General features: G+C 41.1%; 1 protein-coding gene and 1 long non-coding RNA gene across 3 annotated transcripts in view; both read right to left on the bottom strand.

Annotated features, from left to right (window-relative positions):
• Positions 1 to 8934, bottom strand: part of KATNBL1 (katanin regulatory subunit B1 like 1) — a 49840-nt gene extending 40906 nt beyond the window's left edge. The window contains exon 1 of the mRNA XM_082385059.1: positions 8750 to 8934. The gene's annotated coding sequence lies outside the window, so the exon portion shown is untranslated. The remainder of the gene's footprint in view (positions 1 to 8749) is intronic.
• A 1855-nt stretch (positions 8935 to 10789) lies between these two features.
• LOC309625508 lies at positions 10790 to 19949 on the bottom strand. Of its 2 annotated transcripts, none has more exons than XR_014242544.1 (3): positions 19848 to 19949; positions 16372 to 19106; positions 10790 to 12124 (listed from the first exon to the last, which is right to left on the bottom strand). It is a non-coding gene; the product is annotated as an uncharacterized lncRNA (long non-coding RNA). The 2 variants fall into 2 exon arrangements; XR_014242545.1 differs by having other exon boundaries at positions 19026 to 19106.
• Between the last annotated feature and the right edge of the window lie 44 nt (positions 19950 to 19993).

Raw genomic sequence — 19993 nt, 5'->3', positions numbered from 1 at the left:
TTGCGGCGAGTGAGGGCTACTGTTCGTTGTGCACGGGCTTCTCATTGTGGTGGCTTCTCTTGTTGCAGACCACGGGCTCTAGGAGCGCAGGCTTCAGTAGTTGTGGCTCGTGGGCTCTAGAGTGCAGGCTCAGTAGTTGTGGCGCATGGGCTTAGTTGCTCTGCGGCATGTGAGATCTTCCCGGACCGGGGCTTGAACCCGTGTCTCCTGCACTGGCAGGCGGATTCTTAACCACGGAACCACCAGGCAAGTCCCTACTCCTCAGATGTAATAATTAAGTCCACTGAGTATTCTACATTAAGGAACTGAGATTAATAATGGGAAAACAAAGTAAGCTAAATTCTGATAAGTAGGTGTTTGTTTATCATCACCCTTTATCAATAGTTTTGGACATACAGACTTAATTTTTTCAGTGACTTTATGCCTTTTACTGGAAAGTTGGCGGGCGGGGGGGAGATAAGGTACAGAACAGTATGCTATTACTTAAGTGAAAAATAAAGTGTACGTGAGTGATTACTTATATATTCACTGAGTATCTTTGGAAGGATACACAAGAAACTGGGGAGAAAAGTCATTTCTAGAGAGAGGATATGTGTGGGTGGGGGATGGGGTGAAAGGGAGACTTCCCTTTGAATTTGTATCAAATTTGAATTTTGTATCAAATGCAAATATTGTTTCATTTTTAACCATTTTTTAAAAATTGAAGTATAGTCATTTTACAATGTTGTGTTAGTTTCAGGTGTACAGCAAAGTGATTCAGTTATATTATATATATATTCTTTTTCAGATTCTCTTCCATTATAGGTCACTACAAGATATTGAATATAGTTCCCTGTGCTATACAGTAGGTCCTTGCTGTTTATCTATTTTATACATAGTATTGTGTATATATATTAGAAGTTAATCCCAAACTCCTAATTATGTTTTAACTAAATTAAAATGTATTATATATTTCTTTTCTTATGGCTATATAAACACCCAAATCTTTGGGAAGACTTAGGGTTTCTTAAGCCACGTAGATAATTATCTTAGCATGTTCTGATGAATATCCCTTACTCTCACTGTTACAACATTCCATTATTTTTCTGGAAATATTCACAGGGAGGAAAAACCACTCTAATCCTTTCCAATTGTCTTCCTAAACTCAGAAATGTAAATATATATACATATATATAAAACAACATCACCTTAAGGATCCTTTTTGACCCCTTGTTTAGCTACTAAAGGTATTCCTGATGCTTTCAAGATAGACAGACTCTATATATGTGAAAGGATATGCCAATATAGATACATAACACTCAAAAAAGACACGCTGATGTAAACTAATTTTAACAACCTGTCTTCATGATTTGGACTTGGATTATCAGTCTGTTGTAATACATGTTCCTAATTTTGAAATCAGTAGAGTGAAGTATATCCTAAAGACCCTAAATATTAGGGTAGATTTTCCTTTGAGAATCAAATGAAGAAATCAACAGATGATGATGCTAGCATCCTTTTATAGCAATGGTTCTTAATGCTTCTTACACTAGAATGCTTGTGAGGATTATCGCACATCCCATCAGTTACAAGGTTTGTTACCACCATTATCCTGGGCTGAAATCAGAGCATACTGAAGTTTGAAAACGCCCCCTTCTCTTCGGGAACACTCCCTTCTCCAGAGGAATTGTACACTGCTTTAAGGAGATATAATGACTTCCAGGTCTAAGACTTAACTGTAACCAAATTTAACATATTAGCCTCATTAAAAAAAAAAGTCAGGGCTTCCCTGGTGGCGTAGTGGTTGAGAATCTGCCTGCCAATGCAGGGGACACAGGTTCGAGCCCTGGTCTGGGAAGATCCCACATGCCGCGGAGCAACTAAGCCCGTGAGCCACAACTACTGAGCCTGCGCGTCTGGAGCCTGTGTTCCGCAACGGGAGAGGCCACGACAGTGAGAGGCGCGCGCATCGCGATGAAGAGTGGCCCCCGCTCGCCGCAACTGGAGAAAGCCCTCGCACAGAAACGAAGACCCAACACAGCCAAAAATAAATAAATAAATAAATAAATTTATTTAAAAAAAAATCATTTGTCTCAATGTTTCCTCTAAACTCTGGAGTTGTATCTCCAACTATCCTACAAGTCAGTTCCACTCGGATGTCTAAGAGTCATCATTCTTGAACTTAATATATTGAAAATAGAACCCTTAATATCCACCCTCTTAAATCTGCTCCTCCTAACTGTTCCTAACTCAGTAAATGGAACCATCATCTTCCCAGTTGCTCAAGTCCAAAACAGAGGATTCATCCTTGATTTCTCTTTTCTTAAACTCCCTATATCCAATACATTGATTATGCCTTTATAATATATTCCCAAACTAGAATATAGTTTGGGAATATATTATCACCATCCTAGAGCAAACTACCATCATCTCTCCCTTGCACTATAGTATCAGTTTCTCCTAAATGCTCCAGCCATACTGGTCTCCTGTCTTTAAACATGTTGAGCTCATTTCCATTTTGTGGCATTCCTTCTGCTTAAGATATTTCTCCCACATACCCTCAGGGCTGCTGCTTCCCAGCTCAAATGTCACCCACCCCAGAAGATTTCCCTGGCCACCCAATCAAGGATAACCCTACCCTCACCACCAACCATTCTCTACAGCAGTACCTTATTTCTCCCCTCCATAGCACTTATCACTATCTGAAATTAACTTGCTTATTTGCTTTTTGTCCCTGTCCTCCCACTAGACTGTGAACTCCATGAGACCAGGAACCACATTCATTGTATCTAGGATAGTACCTGACATATAGTGGGTACTTAATGAATAGCTGATAAATGAAGGAACATATCTAAAGAAAGATTATGTCAACCATGAAAGATTAACGGTCAGGCAGGAGAGAAGAGTAACAATATATTAAAAAATGTCAAAGGAGGAGTTGGTTTTTGGACGTGAGTCCACCTTCTCTCCAGGCTGCCGGTCTCCTGAACAAAGCAACATTTCCTCTCTAACTTAAAAAAAAAAAAAAAGTCAATGGTTGCCCCAACTGTGGTAAACATTAAAACTGTGCCATGATATTCCAGTTCTCCTTTCAGATACATGATAGGTTTATACTTGCTCATCATCTTGAAGTTAGGCACGGTCATATGACTTGCTCAGTATTCCTGAGCAAGGACAACACACAGTACAGCCCCCAGACAACTCACATGTAATATGAATTGAGAAGAAATAATCCTTTGTTATTTTAAGCCACTGAGATATGGTGGTTATTTGTTACTGCAAAATAACCGAGCCCATCCAGACTGATAAACCATCCAAACAATGCTGTGGGCACAGAATTATATAGTCAGTCTCACTAAGTAGTCAACTAATACCACTAAATATATATACTATACATATACTTAATTTCCAGATACGTCTGCCAACAAGGAGAGAAAAAATTGTTTATGTAGAGTTTTAAGGATTCTTGTTCCTTGATGTTATTTTTCAGTAAATTAATAATTTAGTCAAATAATCAATGCCACCCAATACAAGGCTTCTTGAGAAATAGTCTGTCAGCCTCTCCTTATTTGAAAACATATCTTCTAGGTAAGAATAACTGTGTTTGTTTCATTATTATCTACAAATAGTTAGAGTCCAGGGAATTCCCTGGTGGTCCAGTGGTTAGGACTCTGGGCTTTCACTGCCAAGGGCCCAGATTCCATCCCTGAGGAACTAAGATCCTGCAAGCCGCGTGGCACGGCAAAAAAAAAAAAAAATAGTTACAGTCCAGGTCACTGCAGGGGAAAGACTAGGATAGACTAAAAAGGTAGACTGGATAAAATGCAGAATCACTGAATGCTGGGTCCGGAATCTTGGACTTTAGTTTGTAGACAAAACAGGCTTACTTAGAAGCTTTGTATATCATATGATTAAAAATATTCCTGAAGATTATTTTATATGGCAGTTGTAGAATTAGGATGACTGGAATAGGAAGGCTAAGAGTACTAGTTTCTAACTGCTGTGCCATGAATCCTCCATAGATGAAAGACCAAATTTTAATCGATATATATGATTTATTTTTGCGATAACACTAAACATACTGTTAATGATAATATTAAGTGGTATAGGGACTAGGCAGAGCATAGATTTTTGGAAATAAGAGTAAAAGGCACATTGAAAAATCAGGCTGGCACTGAAGTAAGATCTGGTGGTGGACAAAACTGCACTTTGTGAGCATGAGGGGCAGTCAGGGCAGTCATGGCTTAATAGTTCTGAAAGGCAGCCAAGTGAACAATGGATGCTTTACAACAACTAGGAGGTATTTTTATATTGTAGAAATGATTGGGTTGTAATCAGGTTGATTTGTATTCTGAGTTCTTTCAAGGTACTCAGAGGATCTGTACAGTACTCCAACAAGCTTGTCTTTCCTCAGAAACAACCCATTCCTTCACTCATTCAACAAATATTAACACATGTTATATACTAATTACCACTCTAGGAACTGGGAAAACAGAAGTGAACAAACCAAAGTTCCCTGCCTTCCTGGAGCTTGTATTCTAGTGCCATTTAAATTCCATTCTAAAATTCCTCCCCCAGTCTTATGATATGGGAGTAGCTTTTACAAATGCCTTTGGAAGAAATCATTTATGATCTATGATTAATTCACGCTTAAATGTAAAAGACTAATAGTCTCCCCATGGTAATTACAAAAGCAAATACATCACAGATTCACAGACTCTTAAGATTTGGAAAGGACCTTGGAGATAATTTCAATTTACAGATAAGATTAAGGGATTTGCCCAAGAACACTCAGCCACTAATAGGAGAACCAGGCTTAGAACTGTAACTTCCAGTGTTACAGCCTTTCCCGTATAACCAGGCTGCCTGTTTTAAGATTACACTAGTTAGAAGAGATGCTAGAATGGGTATTCAAGATTCATACATAGGTGGTAGGTTCCTGAATTACTTGTTCAGGAATTTTAGGCAGTGTGTAAAACTGAAGGAGAGACAGGTGGTTATAGGGGAGGCAAACTGGGGGGAGCTTTCAGAAGACCTTTTCCTCCCATCTCTACCCTCATCATGTCCCAAGAACAAAGAAATTATAAAACTTCTCCAAAGTTAATGGATATTAGCTATTAGTGAGAAGATACCGGGGGTGGGGGATGAACATGAAGTACTAAAACAGTCAGTAGTAAAAAAAAAGTCAAATTACATCCTATCCAATTTGAAAAGCATATAGTCCCAGTAAAAGTACCATTTGTAATAGCTTTAAGGTTTTTTTTTAATTTACTTTCCTAAATACATTTTCCACAAAGCACCAAATTAACTGATAGAGATCAACAAGTATAATGATTGATAAAATAGCAATGTAATATAGACTGATGTGATGTAATGACGCATCCCATCAGTGGGCAAGCATTTTTAAAGATAATTCCTCCTCCTCTGGAAGAGTTATACTCACCCCATGCTTATAAACTTTAGCAATCCATACATTTTAAAAACTCAAACTAGTCATTTAATCTTTCAAAGTAAAGATTCATGACCAACAAACTTGAGCCGTACTTAGTATTCTAATAGAAAACATATTTCAAAAAACCTTTGCAAGAAGGGGAAGACTTGCAAAGAAAGAACTGAAAAATAAGCTTAGTACAAAAAACAAAAAGTTTAAAAAAAAAAAGAAAGAAAAGAAAAGGAAGATTATTAATTATAGGAGTTTTAGGAAAAATGTAAGCTGATAGGCATCAAGGATCCTCATTAAAATCTCATTATGTGTCTCTGTAAACGGCAGTTTCCATACCTAAGATGAGAAGTATTATGAGAACCCCAATTTATTTCAATAGCTGCACCATTATTTTAGCTTCCTAGATTTAAAACCTTGGACATACCATACACTTTTACCCTTATTGTTTCCTATAGTTAATCAGTCATCATGTTCTAATATTTCTTCTTTCAAAATGTCTCTTTTGAATACAAAGCAAAATTCCCAACTTGAAAAGAACACACACAAAAAAACAAAGAAGACCGACTGAAGAACATTTTTCAAAGAATGGGAAATACTCATGATATGCTAAGTCAAAATAACAAAAACAAAAACAAAAAACAAACCCACAAGGAGAAAAATGTATAATCCTAGTTTTATGAAGGAAAATAGCTATCAGCATAAAAAAAGATTTGAAAGGAAACATCACATGAAAATGTTAACAGTTGTTCTTTCTGCTTGGGGGATTTTATAAGCGGTTTTTGCTCTTTTTACACTTTCTCTACATTTCCTAAATTTCCTACAATGAAGATGCATTATTTTCAAACTTGGAAAAAATATTATTTAAATAGTTGTCTCATTTTTACCACTACTTGTTCACTCTCAGTGCTCCTATCCTAACTCCTTATAGCTTCTTTCCCCCAGGACTCCAACAATAGCTGCTTTCTTGAGGTCTCTGAGGCAGCTTCTCCCTAACTTTAATATTGCTTGTACTCATGGTCTGAAAATTCATCATTCACATTTATCTATAGCACATGGAAACAGAGGCTGGCCATATAAGCAAACAACTTAAAAGAGGATTTCTCAACCTCATCACCACTGACATTTGGGGTAATTATTTCTCATGGAGGGGCTGACCCATTTCAGGATGTTTAGCAGCATTCCTGGCCTCTATCCACTAGATGCCAATAGCACCCCACCCCCCAAGGCGTGACACTGCCAAATGTCCCCTGAGGGGCAAAACTGCCAGCAGCTGAGAATAACCGATTTAAAAGTTTTTAAACTTCTAAAATCATATCTCTTTTTATATATATGTCAAACCTAAACTTTGACATATGTCTTATATAACATTCCTCATAGTCTGCCATAATCTTATTTTTCTCAATAGGAACTTTCCAAATAGACCAGACTTACTGTTCCCTAGAAAAATCATTTTCATTCCCAATTTCAAGTCTTTGAACACACTGTTTCCTCACTAAAATTCCCCATTCACACTTCTATTCAACGCCCTACATCCATGCTTCAGTTTGGGTTCTTTTCAGAAGTATTACTGATCTACTCAGTTCAGTTCATCATACACCCACTGCACTAATAAAGAATATCTCATATATCTTTCTTCTTTTTTTTTTTGGTGGTGGTGGTGGTGATTGTTGATCCCAAACTAGACTAACTTCCCTCAGGTTTGTTGCCCTGGCACATTTCTTTTGTATAACCAATTGGGCCTAACATTGCTTGATAACTGATGAATGAAATTAATTTAAATGCTTGGCTGTAAATAAGTGTAAACTGATTTCTTAATTGTTTTTGAATCCTATTTCTTGTCATGGAGTTATTAGTTAAGTTAATCATTCCAAGTACAGAGTAACCACTCAGTAAGTTTTCAGAAAGAATCATTAATATATAATGGTATATTTTAAGGAATTACATAGGTTTCAAACTGTTCTCTACACTTTTAGGGAATGACACAAAGGAATTAAAACTATAACCTACAATACAAACATGAACTTTATAAATTCTATTTATCTTAAAATAGCCAATGGATTTTGCTGCTTGATGCACAAAAGTTACGTCCACAAGAGCAGAGAACTCGATTTAGTAGTGTGTGCATGTACACGAACGCACCTCACACGTATATTATCTCCCCAGTTGAGAGAAGTAAATAAAATGAAACTGCTTTGTAAACTAAAAAGAGCCACATATAAAGGAGGCAGTAGAGCAGCATAGCTAAAAGCATGGAGCCAGCCTGCTTGGGTCCCAATTATATTAGCTGTGTAACCTTGTACAAGTTACTTAACGTCTCTGTGCCTCAGTTTCCTCTTTGTCAAAATGGGGATAATAATAATATCTGTCTCAAAGCAAAGCTCTCAAAACAGTGCTTGGCATATAGAAAGCACAAAATAAATATTGACCAATGTTATGATTACAACGCTAGTTATTAGCCAAGTAAAAGCCTCAACGTATAAAATTCTGATTCAAGCCTGAAGCTGGTTTAAAAAACAACACAACAGGGCAAACTACACAAATTTAAGCTATTAGGTGGACTAGTTTCTCATAATCTTTGCCAGTGCTAAACTGGTGATTATTACAGACCTAATTTCTGTTAGTCTTTTTTTTTTTTTTTAATCTCAAAGAAACCGACACAGACACCTCTGTTTTCAAGGAATTTTACAAGCCACAAGAAAACAAATCAACTCTTTGTTTTCTCCATATTTAAGCCAATTTAAGACCTTCGTAAAAGCCTAGGTACTGTTACAGAACAACTTTTCAGAGAATACAATGAGGTTTTTAAAGTTGCAATCAGCAATTCTTATGCAGTTATGTCAAGTTTTTGTCCTGCTGAACAAAAGGTTATGTGTCAGGGAAGCAAGGACCCGACAGAAAATAAGGAAATACCACGGCCAGGCCTAGGCGGCTCTCGGAAAAACCTGTCCTCAAACAGAGCGCCTCAGACGCCGGCGTCCTTCCCCCCTCCCTGGGATGCACAAGTCGGCTCCACCCGCAGATAAATAAGTGACAGCAGGTTCCGTCCCCGCCTCTCCCGGCCCGGACCCCTCGCGCCCACCCGGGCGGGCTCCTGCGACCGCCGCCCCGACCCTCCTCGCCGCGGCCGGGTAGGGGGCTCCACGGGAGACCGCGGCCTCGCCGCCCCGACCCCCGACCCCTGCAGCCCCGCGCGGGCCGGGCCGGGCCGAGCAGAGGCCGCCGCGGGGCCTGCAGGTGGGCCCAGGGCGCGGTCAGGCCCGAGGAGAAGCCTGGCCCCTGCAGGGCAACCGCCGGCGCGGGGATGGCGCAGGCTCGGTCGTCACTTACCGGCGCCTCATGGTACCGCGGCGCCTCCGCCTAGCCCAGGCGCTGACCGACTGCGCCCCGGCCGCCCAGACTATCCCTTGAATCCCCTGCCGAGCCCACTCAGGGCCATTCAAACGCGGCCGCACGCGCGGCCCGCCGGGATACCTCCCTCTAGGGCGTCTCGGAGGCTCCGCCCCACGCTGGCTCCGCCCCTCTCAGGTTGCGCAGGGGTGCAGGGAGCGGGAGGAGGAGGTGCGGCCACAGTGCCCCCTGGCGGACACAGGTACGTATGGTAGTCCTGCTACGATGGGGCAAGTAATACTGCTCGGGGAACTGAGGGTGCTAACAGTCAAAGAATGACCCTGCGCTAGTCACAGTCTAGTGGGTGAAACCGTGCTTTAAGTGTTGCACCAGGAGGTGCAAACAATCTGCTATAAAAATATGGTGCAGGGATGGGACTTCCCTGGTGGCACAGTGGTTAGGAATCCGCCTGCCAAGGCAGGGGACACAGGTTTGACCCCTGGTCTGGGAAGATCGCACATGCCGCGGAGCAACTAAGCCCATTCACCATAACTACTGAGCCTGCGCTTTAGAGCCCGCGAGCCACAACTACTGAAGCTCACTCGCCTAGAGCCCATGCTCCGCAACAAGAGAAGCCACTGCAATGAGAAGCCCGGGCACTGCAACTAGAGAGAACCCGTGCGCAGCAACGAAGAGCCAACGCAGCCAAATAAATAAATAAATAAATTTATTTTAAAAAAATATGGTGCAGGGAGAGACTTATTCATTCACTCCTATTTAAGTGCACTAAGGCAAAATATTTAAAAGGGTAGACTGGAGCTCTGCGACCTCGGGGAAGTCATATAAACTCCCGTGAGCTTTGGTTTCCCCATGTGTAAAATGGGGATGTTAATGGTATCTGCCTCACCATTATGAGGATTACATGAGTTAACACATATAAAATTCTTAGAGGAATGTATCTGGCACATGGTAAGCACTATATAATTGTTAGCTCTTATTTGTTAGTTCCTGATATTTGCCAGACTCTGTTCTGGACTCTTAAGAACACAAGAAATATGCATGATGTGGACCCTGTCCCCAGGAAGCAGGCTCAGTTTCTTTGGGATGGCGAACACTAGAGGATGAGGTTAGGGTTGGATCTGTCCCTGACGTGATTTTAATTACTGAGGGTAATTCTCTTCCTCTTAGTGGAGACAGAGTCCACCCATCTTCACAGGTAAGCTACTGGTCAACATTAACCAAATTGTGACAGGAGCAAGTTCGTCTCTGGTGGGCCTCTCATCCCTTGCAGAAGCCTATCAAGTAGTGCATTTGGTGTACCAGTTGCTCACTGCAAGACTCCATATCCCTGGACTCACTGCTTTAGGCACTCTCTTCAGAACTCCCCAGGGCTACCTAAGTTGGGTTTAACGATATTTTTGTGGGCCCATCATGTGCCAGGCTGACACTGTACCAGGAGACAGCCTGGGGAAGCTCACAGTGGCTTGGACAAACAGGGAAAGAGATCATTCCAATACATTGTGGTGAATGCAATGATAAAAGGTATATCCTAGAGGCTGTGGGAATTCAGAGCAATGCGAGGCCTGGCAGATAAACTAATCAGAGCTAAAATATCATTAGGTGATAATAACAATGTATTTTTCCCCTCTAGTAACAAGGTCCTTACTTACTTAATACAAAAAAATTAAGTAATGGTGAAAATTTCAGGCACTACTTTAGGTTGATGGGAGAAATATTTTTAGGATATGTCTTGCATAAGCAATGCCTTTGCGAGCTTCTCAGATTGTACCAAGCACAAGCAGGCACATGCCGCTGTGCGGGGCCATACCTGTCAACAGAGGGGACTTTTGAGAGGGTCCAGCAGGGTGAGTGAGTGAAGGGAGCAGGAGCCCTGGGTTCTAGTGGTGTGCAGCGTAGAACATTCCTGGAGTATGACTTCCACTAAGTGGGTGTGCTTTTTTTTGTTTGTTTTTTGTTTTTTAGCAAGACTATTCCTAAATCAAATTAAGTTAGCAGCTTACTCTTTTTTTTTTAAATAAATTTATTTATTTATTTATTTTTGGCTGTGTTGGGTCTTCGTTTCTGTGCGAGGGCCCTCTCCAGCTGCGGCAAGCGGGGGCCACTCTCCATCGCGGTGCGCGGGCCTCTCACTATCGTGGCCTCTCTTGTTGCGGAGCACAAGCTCCAGACGCGCAGGCTCAGTAATTGTGGCTCACGGGCCCAGCCGCTCCGCGGCATGTGGGATCTTCCCAGACCAGGGCTCGAACCCGCGTCCCCTGCATTAGCAGGCAGACTCTCAACCACTGCGCCACCAGGGAAGCCCGGGTGTGCTGTTTTAAAGAAAATAAAATTCAACACACATGGGTGAAGTCACTTTCTCTCCAACTATTTCTTCATCACCATTGTCACAAACAGGAATTTCTCGATGATCCACTACGCAAAAGGCACTGTGCTGGGCCCTCACCAGAAGAGGGTGAAGAGTGTAAGGCACAGTTCTTACCCCCAAGGAAGGCTGGGTGATGAGGTAAGACAAGTAACAGAGTCCTAGGACTCAGGGAATCTGCTGTGTGAACATAGAAGGATCTCAGCTCCAACAAGGTCCCAGGTTGTCTGCAGGCCAGAGGAGAGCCTTGATGTTCTCATTTCTAGAGCTTCTTAGGGCAAGAGTCTCAGGCAGGTTCATCTTCAGACTCTAGTTCTGGGGTTTACAGATCTCTGGCCCATCGTTCTCATGAGGCTGCCAAATGTCAACATAACTTAAGGTGAAAATACAGAAATTTGCCTTCATATTGCTATTTTTGAAATATATACCATTTTAGTGATGAAATGCAGGTCAGTTTTCTTCATTGATATTTTTCAGTCAATAAAGTTGAATTTTTTTTCCCCTTGGAGCGCAATCAAGTTTTTTTTGTTGTTGTTAAGGGATTAAAAAAGAGTGGACAGTCTCCAAGGGAGTGCACCTCTCTAGCCATTCCCTCAGTGCTTCCTTCTGACTGCCTTAAATATTCCTTCCATCTGAGTGAACAGGCAGCTGAATTACCCTTTCTGCCCTACATTCCCCCTCTCACAGGGGTATGGACATCATTCAGGGACGGTGTGTAGAATAACCCTGACTATAAACACCCATGTGAGAAAAGAACTCTCATGCAAAGTTGTATGTACGCTTCTGAGTGGAGAGTCAGGGAAGGGATCATGCAGGAAGGCTGCAGTCGGGCCTGACAAGCTGGACAGGATTTTGACAGGCAGGGTGTTCCAGACAGACAGGGGAAGTACAAAATAAATTCCAGGACCGCCGTCTATCCCGATTTGAGTGGGGTGGAGAGAGCTCTGGAGAGTAGCAGGAGCAAAGACTGTCATCTGACAGGTTGTGAAGATCTGGAATAATGAAGCAAAGGTGTTTGGGAAGGAAAAAACTATTAGAAACCATCTATTACTCACGGACAAGCACTGTTTCCATTTGAACAGAACAAAAAACATATGTTTTTTTTTCAGATATTTTACTATGCAAATGTAACTACATTTAAGAAGTGAGATCGTATCCTTACAACTTTGTAAACTGCCTTTTTAAGATAAATATCATATTACATAGATCAATCCATATAATATTAATTGAAATGCCAATCACTATAAATGCACATAATAATAAAAATGGCAGTTGAAACTTTAAAATACAAAACAACAAGGCACAGGCATTGAGCAGGGAAATGACAGAGTTAAATCAGTACTTTAGGAGGACTAATCTATCACCAGGTTGCAAGATGACTAGTGGGAGGGAGGGAGGATTGAGCCTTAGGTATGAAAATGTTGTCCTTCAGGCCGGAGGTTCAGGGAGCCAGAGCATCTACTGTGGTGATGCCATTCTCATCCCCTCAGACTGATGCCAGGCCTGATAGAGGACCAAGCGTGAAGAGACGTAAAGTACAATAGCTCATCCATTCCATAGCTAACTACATCCACTGCTCAGCCTCAGAGCCCTTGGAAAATTCCAGCTGACTTTGGCAGTCAAAGTGAGAAGTCAAGCCCTTTTATTCTGCTCCTCCCTTCCCCACCTTCCTGTGCAGACTGTGGAAGGAAAGAATGGCAGTAGGGAAAGTTTCAGATAAGGCAGTAGCAGTGGAAAGGAGCAAAGCTCACTCCCCGTTTGCAAGATCCACGGTCGTTTCAAATACCACCACGGTACAGATGCCTTGGTGGCAGAAGCAGCAGCTTCCTGGATTTTGTTTGGCAGGTGGAGGGTGGGGGGCTGTTGAATGGTAGGGGATCCTCCTGTTAAAAACAGTTTGTTTTGGATGCAGCTCTGTTGCACTTCGACAGCTGGAAAGCGGGTGATGGTATTTGTTCTAGATTTTCAAATCTGAAGCCAAAGAGACCGTTTCCCTCCTTCCCCAAGTAGATTTCCTGCAATTACATATACTGTCACCTGGAAGATAGTAGGGGGCAGCATGTTAGAGTGGAAAGAACACTAGCTTTGGAGCAAGGCTCGTCTCTATCAGAAGCCTAGATCACTGCCTTTGGGCCCTTCTACACCATCTTTACCTTAACTGCAGAGCGAGGATAACTCTTCTCTCAGGGGATGTCAGGAAACAGGGTAACCTACGTAAAACACTCTAATAGTATATAGCACACTGATTGTGGCTCTCTCTCTGCAAAATATTCCCCACCCCCAACTTTACCTGTCCAGTGATTTTTCTAAGATTGAGAAGAACACAATTTGGTTGACTGCTGCCTTGGAAAAGCAGTCTTGGAACTAGACCAGTTCCAGGAGAGGGGCCAATGCTGGGGAGACAGACTCGCTGTGGTGCCGACAGCCTGGTAATCAGTACAGGGTATCTGAAAGTTATGACCTTTCACAAAACAAGTCCAGTCATGCAGTTGCTTGGGGGTTTGACACTCCAGGGCCCTCATAACAAACAGGCATAGCAGAGAGGAATTCAAGGGCAGGGTGCAGGCAGGAAGGAAATGAAATGGGCAGGACAACAAGCATGAGAAGCAGGATAATGTCCTTGGGGAGGGGGCTTGAAAGAGCAACAGAGGTCTACAGCCTCAAGAGACTGGAGCTGCAGGAAGATCACTAAGACTGAAGTCCATTTCTTGGAGCTGGACACACAGTCAAACCACTCTGGCAGTAACAAAATTGAGTCTGAACCTAAACTGGCTATCCAAAATTAGCTGTGTTCTTCAGAACACCCGTTCTGCAAGATGTTGATAGATTGAAAAGAGAGGGGAAAAGGAAGAAGTAAAAAAGGCTTCCTTGGCCAAAGAAGTTCGGTAACTGATGGATAAAACAAGTATTTCTTTACTGTAGCATTTCTCAGTCTTTAAAATACTAACATTAATTGTGAATCTCTAAAAGAAAGGGAATTCCCTGGCGGTCCAGTGGTTAGGACTCCACGCTTTCACTGCCGAGGGCCCGGGTTCAATCCCTGATGGGGGGAACTAAGATCCCGCAAGCTGCGTGGCGAGGTAGGTAGGTAGGTAGGTAAGTAAATAAATAAATAAATTAAAAAAAAATAGAAAGATAGAGGCAGTGCTGCCCAAACTTACCTAAACTCTGAATCCTTTAAAGGCGAGAGCACAAATATTCTACAGAAATAATCTGATCTACAAAGGGTAGCAGGACTAGCTCCAGTACTGGGAAATGGGGTGTGGTTCCAGTTGTAGGCTGGGTGGGGAGGACTGTGGAAATTGGTGAGGGGCAACATGGTGGTGCCTCATGATTGTGGCCAGGGCTGGATGAAAGCAACAGAAACTGAACATCTGGCAGAGGTATCAGAGTTTTTTTAAAAACTGAAAGATTTAGCCGGACTTTTTCTTTGCCTTTTACAAAAATAAAAACATGGCCCTTCATGGAAGAGCATATTATAAAACATATGTTAAATAAGTCAAAATATAAATCAAAAAATCTGGGAGAGTCTAAATCAAAATGTCCATGAAAATTATTATTATTATCACTTTTTTGCATGGTAGGATGTTAATTATCTTTTTTACTTATTTGTATTTTCCATTTTATCTAATAAATGTCTTTCTTTTTAAATTAAAATAATTTTTAAAAATCACTTTACTGGGCTTCCCTGGTGGTGCAGTGGTTAAGAATCCACCTGCCAATGCAGGGGACACGGGTTCCAGCCCAGGTCTGGGAAGATCCCACATGCCACAGAGCAACTAAGCCCGTGCACCACAACTACTAAGCCTGTGCTCTAGAGCCCTTGAGCCACAACTACTGAGCCCATGTGCCACAACTACCAAAGCCCGTGCACCTAAAGCCCATGCTCTGCAACAAGAGAAGCCACAGCAATAAGCCCGCGCACCACAAGGAAGAGTAGCCACTGCTAGCTGCATCTAGAGAAAAGCCCGCATGCAGCAACGAAGACCCAATGCAGCCAAAAATAAATTAAATAAATAAATAAATTTTAAAAATCACTTTACTAATTTACAGCAATTAGGAAATTAAAATTGTGCAAATGTTTTAAAGTTTAGGATTTGATTTGGCAGCTTTGGCAATATTATTTTAGTATTTGTTATTATTTCCCACTTAAGCTAACCCTGGTTAGCCTAATTCATTTGAATGGATTTTCTCTTTCAGAAGGACACTTGTATTAGTTTCCTAGGACCATAGTAACAAAGTACCAGAAACTGGGTGGCTTAAAACAACAGAAATACAATCTCTCACAGTTCTAGAGGCTGGAAAACCAAAACCAAGGTGTTGACAGGGCCATGATCTTTCTGCAGGCTCTAGGCAAGAATCTTTCTTTCCTTGCCTCTTCCTAGCTTCTGGTGGCTCTGGCAATCGTCTTGTAGCTGCAGTACTCCAATCTGCCTCCATTGTCACATGGACTTCTACCCCATATATCTATCTGTGTGCCCTCCCCTCTGATAAGGATATCAGTTATTGGATTTAGAACCCACCCTAATCCAATATGACCTCATCTAAACTAATTACATCTGCAAAGTTCCTATTTCCAATTCAGGTCACATCCTGAGGTTCCAGGTGGATGTGAATTTCAGGGGGACACTATATAACTCACTATAAGACTAAAAATAATTTAGTCCACAAACTCTTGAAAAGTGTAAATTAGCACATTTTGGAGGGCCTATTTGAATTTATTAATATTGTAACTGTATAACCTCTGTGGTAAGCGACCTTAATTGTATGACTCTCCTACAGAACTGTGCTTACAAACTACCCAGGGATGTTCATAGTAACATTTTTTTGTAACAGTGACAAATGGGAACAACCTAAATGCCCATCAGTTAGGGACTGGTTAACTAAATTATCCTACATCCATGCCATGTATACTCTGTAGCCTTTAAAAAGAATGAGGTAGATCTGAGTGACAGACATGGAAGACATCCAAGATGGATTAAGTGAAAATACAAGTCAGTGCAGTATTTAATATGTTTCCATTTATGTAATAAACTTCTACAAATTAAACAATCCTACATTTATTTTATGTTTTAACGGATGACTATCTTTCAAAAGCACTTCAATAAACACAAAAGGTACTTATCATTCTCCTTCAGTTCTCCTGAATTCCACTTCATCCTTTCATTAGTCTGCTTGGGCTACCATAACAAAATACCAGAGACCGGGTGGCTTTAACAACAGAAATTTATTTTCTCACAGTTCTGGAGACTGGGAGGTCCAAGATCAAGGTGCTGATTCAGCTCCTGGCGAGAGCTCTCTTTCTGGCTGTAGACAGCCACCTTCTCATTGTGTCCTCACATGGCAGAGTGACACAGCAAGTTCTCTTGTGTCTCTTCTTATAAGGACACTAATCCCAGTATGAGAGCCCTACCTTCATGGCCTCATCTAACCCTAATTACCCCCCAGAGGCCCCATCTCCAAATACATTGGGGGTTAGGGCTTCAACATATGAATTTTGGGAGGACAATCCTCCTTACAAAAAACTCAGGCTATAAAACAATGCTTTATAACAGAACCAATCGAGGCTTTTTAAAATTAGCACATAAGAAGAAATGCCACAAAGGACCTGGATTAGTCATTCAGATCCTTGGTGTAGAGACAGTTTAGCCCACCTCCAAGATAGCTGAAATTAATCACCAGCATGAATCCAGAGTAACCAAGCTTTAAGAAACATGTTAGGCTATCAGTGATATATCATTATGACTCATGCTATGGTTGTCATTCTTAGCTTTTAATGGGATCTGTGGGAATGGCAATCCTCCCAGCTTCCTAAGCAAGTGCTGGAGGTAAGTGCTATAATGGGAACCTGTGAATTGCAGGTAAAATGTGAATTGCACAACAGTCTTCCTGAAATTAAAAAAAGGTAATTGCTAATGAAGAATGGTATTACTTACTAACCAACATCTTTTCCCAGAACCATATTAGTTCATGTCACTGCTGACAGGAGCATTTCATGACACTGCAGAGCCATGAACTAGAAATTGAAAAATTTGTAATCTGCATAGAAATGATGCAGAAACCCAACAAGAACTAGCAAGGTAGGATCTTACTAAAAAAAAAAAAAATTTTTTTTTGTTTTTTTCACTAAAGAGGTTTGAAAATGCAAACAGACAAAACAGAAGAAAAAGTTTCCTCTTGTTAAAACCCCATTACTGACACGGAATAAACTGCACCATGAATGGTGCAATAGTAAGGTGTTCCTTTTCAGAAGGCAATAATGATAGTAGAGTTAAATAACACAAATAAATGGAGATTGCAATAGAAGTCCATTTTATTTAAGCTGCCAAAAGGATTAGGAGCTTTTAGAGCACACTGGGGGAACTGGTTGGACCACTGAGGATAGCCGAATAGATTTATTATAGGGACACTGTAAAACGGCAGAAACCACAAACTTAAGACATAGCTGTAAAGCTTTTTTTCCTTTAAAGGGATCCATTCTCACAAATCTGGCTATGTGAATAGAAATTTCTTTGTTCAAGTTTCAATCCAAATGCAACTGCTCTGAAGAGAATGGCATGAAGTATTAGAAATAGTCAGCTTCTCAGACTCCTAAAGAGGTTGGTGGGTGGGGTGGCAGGGGCGGGGAAGATATTTACGAAAACAAATACCAAAACTGCGTAGGTGGCACAGATTGTAAAAGTCAAACAAGGCAACTCATATGACCTGTGGAATCATGGTTTGCCTTCTCACAGTTTCTTTAATTAAAATCATATTTGCTCAAAGCCACAGAGTAAAGGAAGTTTAACATTTATTTTTACAATTTCAGTATTTCTATTATTTTCTAATTCAAGTTTATCCCAGTGGGAGGCATAAAAGGAGGCTCTCAAAAACTAATGATTGCTTAAATTACTTTGTGTAAATTCAAACCTTGTCATTTTAGAGCAACAAAACACTCTAGGTCAGTGGTTCTCAGTCCTTGCTGCAAAGGAGAATCACCTGGAGAGCCAAACAGAAATACTGATGACCTTGCTCCACCCTAAGCAAATGAATTAGAATCTCTGCGGGTGTGGCCAAGGCATCAGGATTTTTTAAGGGCTCCCAAGATGAGTCTCCTTTGAATCTAGGACAGAACCATTCCACTTCTAGGTGTAGAATCATGTCATATTATAATTAATAACATTTATATTTCTCTAAATCCAAAAGTGGTACCCGCATAATGCAGAGAATTACTAAAAGTATGGGAAAGCACAATTTTTAAAAATGATATGAAACCCCATTATTCCTTTATGTGTTTATGATTTGTCTTCTTTCTATGAATATACCATATATGAAAGAATAATATGCAAAATATGTATTCCAAAAAAATACATTTTAGAACTAGAAGGTACCCTTAGAAGTTACCTGGTACCAGTCCCTTATTTTATAGATGAAGAAATGTAGGCCAAGAGAGTTCCTACCTCTCTTAGGAGTTCATCTGGAGTCAGGATTAAAATATATGTTTCCCTTAACTTTTCTTACAAAACACATTTTTGTGCAAAAACTTGGATCCCCAAAAGTTTAATTCCAATCTGAATCTCCATTTCCATAAAGGATCTATGATTTCTAATGATATTCTAACAATCTTTAAAAAATATCAGTCAGATTTTTAAAGACTGCCTTCTTCTTTCTCTTTAATTCCAGCACGTATATAGCAAGTTGCCCTCTGTGTTCTATGGAACATTGATTGCACTGGACATTAACAGATGTGATAGGAAAAAAAAAAAAAAAGAGGCTTGTTATTCAGGCAGATTGGGAAACAAAATGAAAGGAGATTATTTACTGAATCATTTCCTGTGGTTTTAATGTTATACTAGTAGCACCGAGAATCTCTGGGATGTATGTGCAGAATACAGTATCTCGAACTTATCTGACCTTGGAACCTTTCCTCAGTTCAGTCTCAACATCTTCACGTTCTCTGGAACACGTTCTTAGCAAATAACACTATGAGGATTCCTAGAACAAATGAATAAAAGACCTGGAGTACCCTGGAGACCAAAGAAACTTTGTTATAGCTTAAAATTTTTTATAGCAAGTAGGAGAGTACTTTAAAAGGGAAGGAATATATGATTTGAATGACAGTGACAGCAACATTGGTTATAAAAGGGAAAAAAAACAGTAAACAACGTAAAAACCCAATAATAAATTTAATTATGATATAGGTATACAGCTGAATACAAAACCCAATCACTACGAATAATGTTGGAGATTAATGACATTAAAAAACACGTCATGCACTTGTGGCGAGCACTCCATTTAACCTCAGAACAAGCCTCGAAAGCAGGTACCTATGGAAAGGCTTCAAACACAAAAGAATCTAACTTGCCCAAAGTCACGCAATTAAGTAACGGAGCCAGAATTCAAACGGAGACCGTCTGAATCTTGAGCCCAAGAGCCTTAACCCGCCCACACTGCCTCCTAGGTTTGCTGCGGAGCAGGGACAGATCTACGTCGCAGGGTTACTGTGAGAATTAAATGAAATAATAGACACAAAGTTCCTGGAACACGGTGGACATTCAACACCCAGAAGCTACTAAGTAACTCGCTCAAGGTCACACAATCCGTGGTGAAGCCAGGATTTAAATAGAGATTTGAATCTTGTGTTCCCGGGAACCGGTAAGAGCTCCAGACGCTTTTCAGGGCTTCAACCCCTAATGGAGAGTCAGTATGGACTTCCCTCTGTCCCATAAAACGCACCTCAGAGGTGAGGGAACACCCAGCAGGTCTTCTTCAGAAGGGAGGGAAGGCGAGGGAGACGCTTTAGACAGCTTTACATTCTGCCTCCCGTTTTTCCCTCCCACCTTATGTAGTTCCGACCACACCCTTCGGTCAGCCGCCTGACA

The sequence above is a fragment of the Balaenoptera borealis genome (assembly GCF_965194805.1).
Source record: "Balaenoptera borealis genome assembly, chromosome: 3".
Lineage (NCBI taxonomy): Eukaryota > Metazoa > Chordata > Mammalia > Artiodactyla > Balaenopteridae > Balaenoptera > Balaenoptera borealis.
The sequence above is the reverse complement of the archived record's forward strand: the minus strand, read 5'-3'. Positions and strand labels throughout refer to the sequence as shown.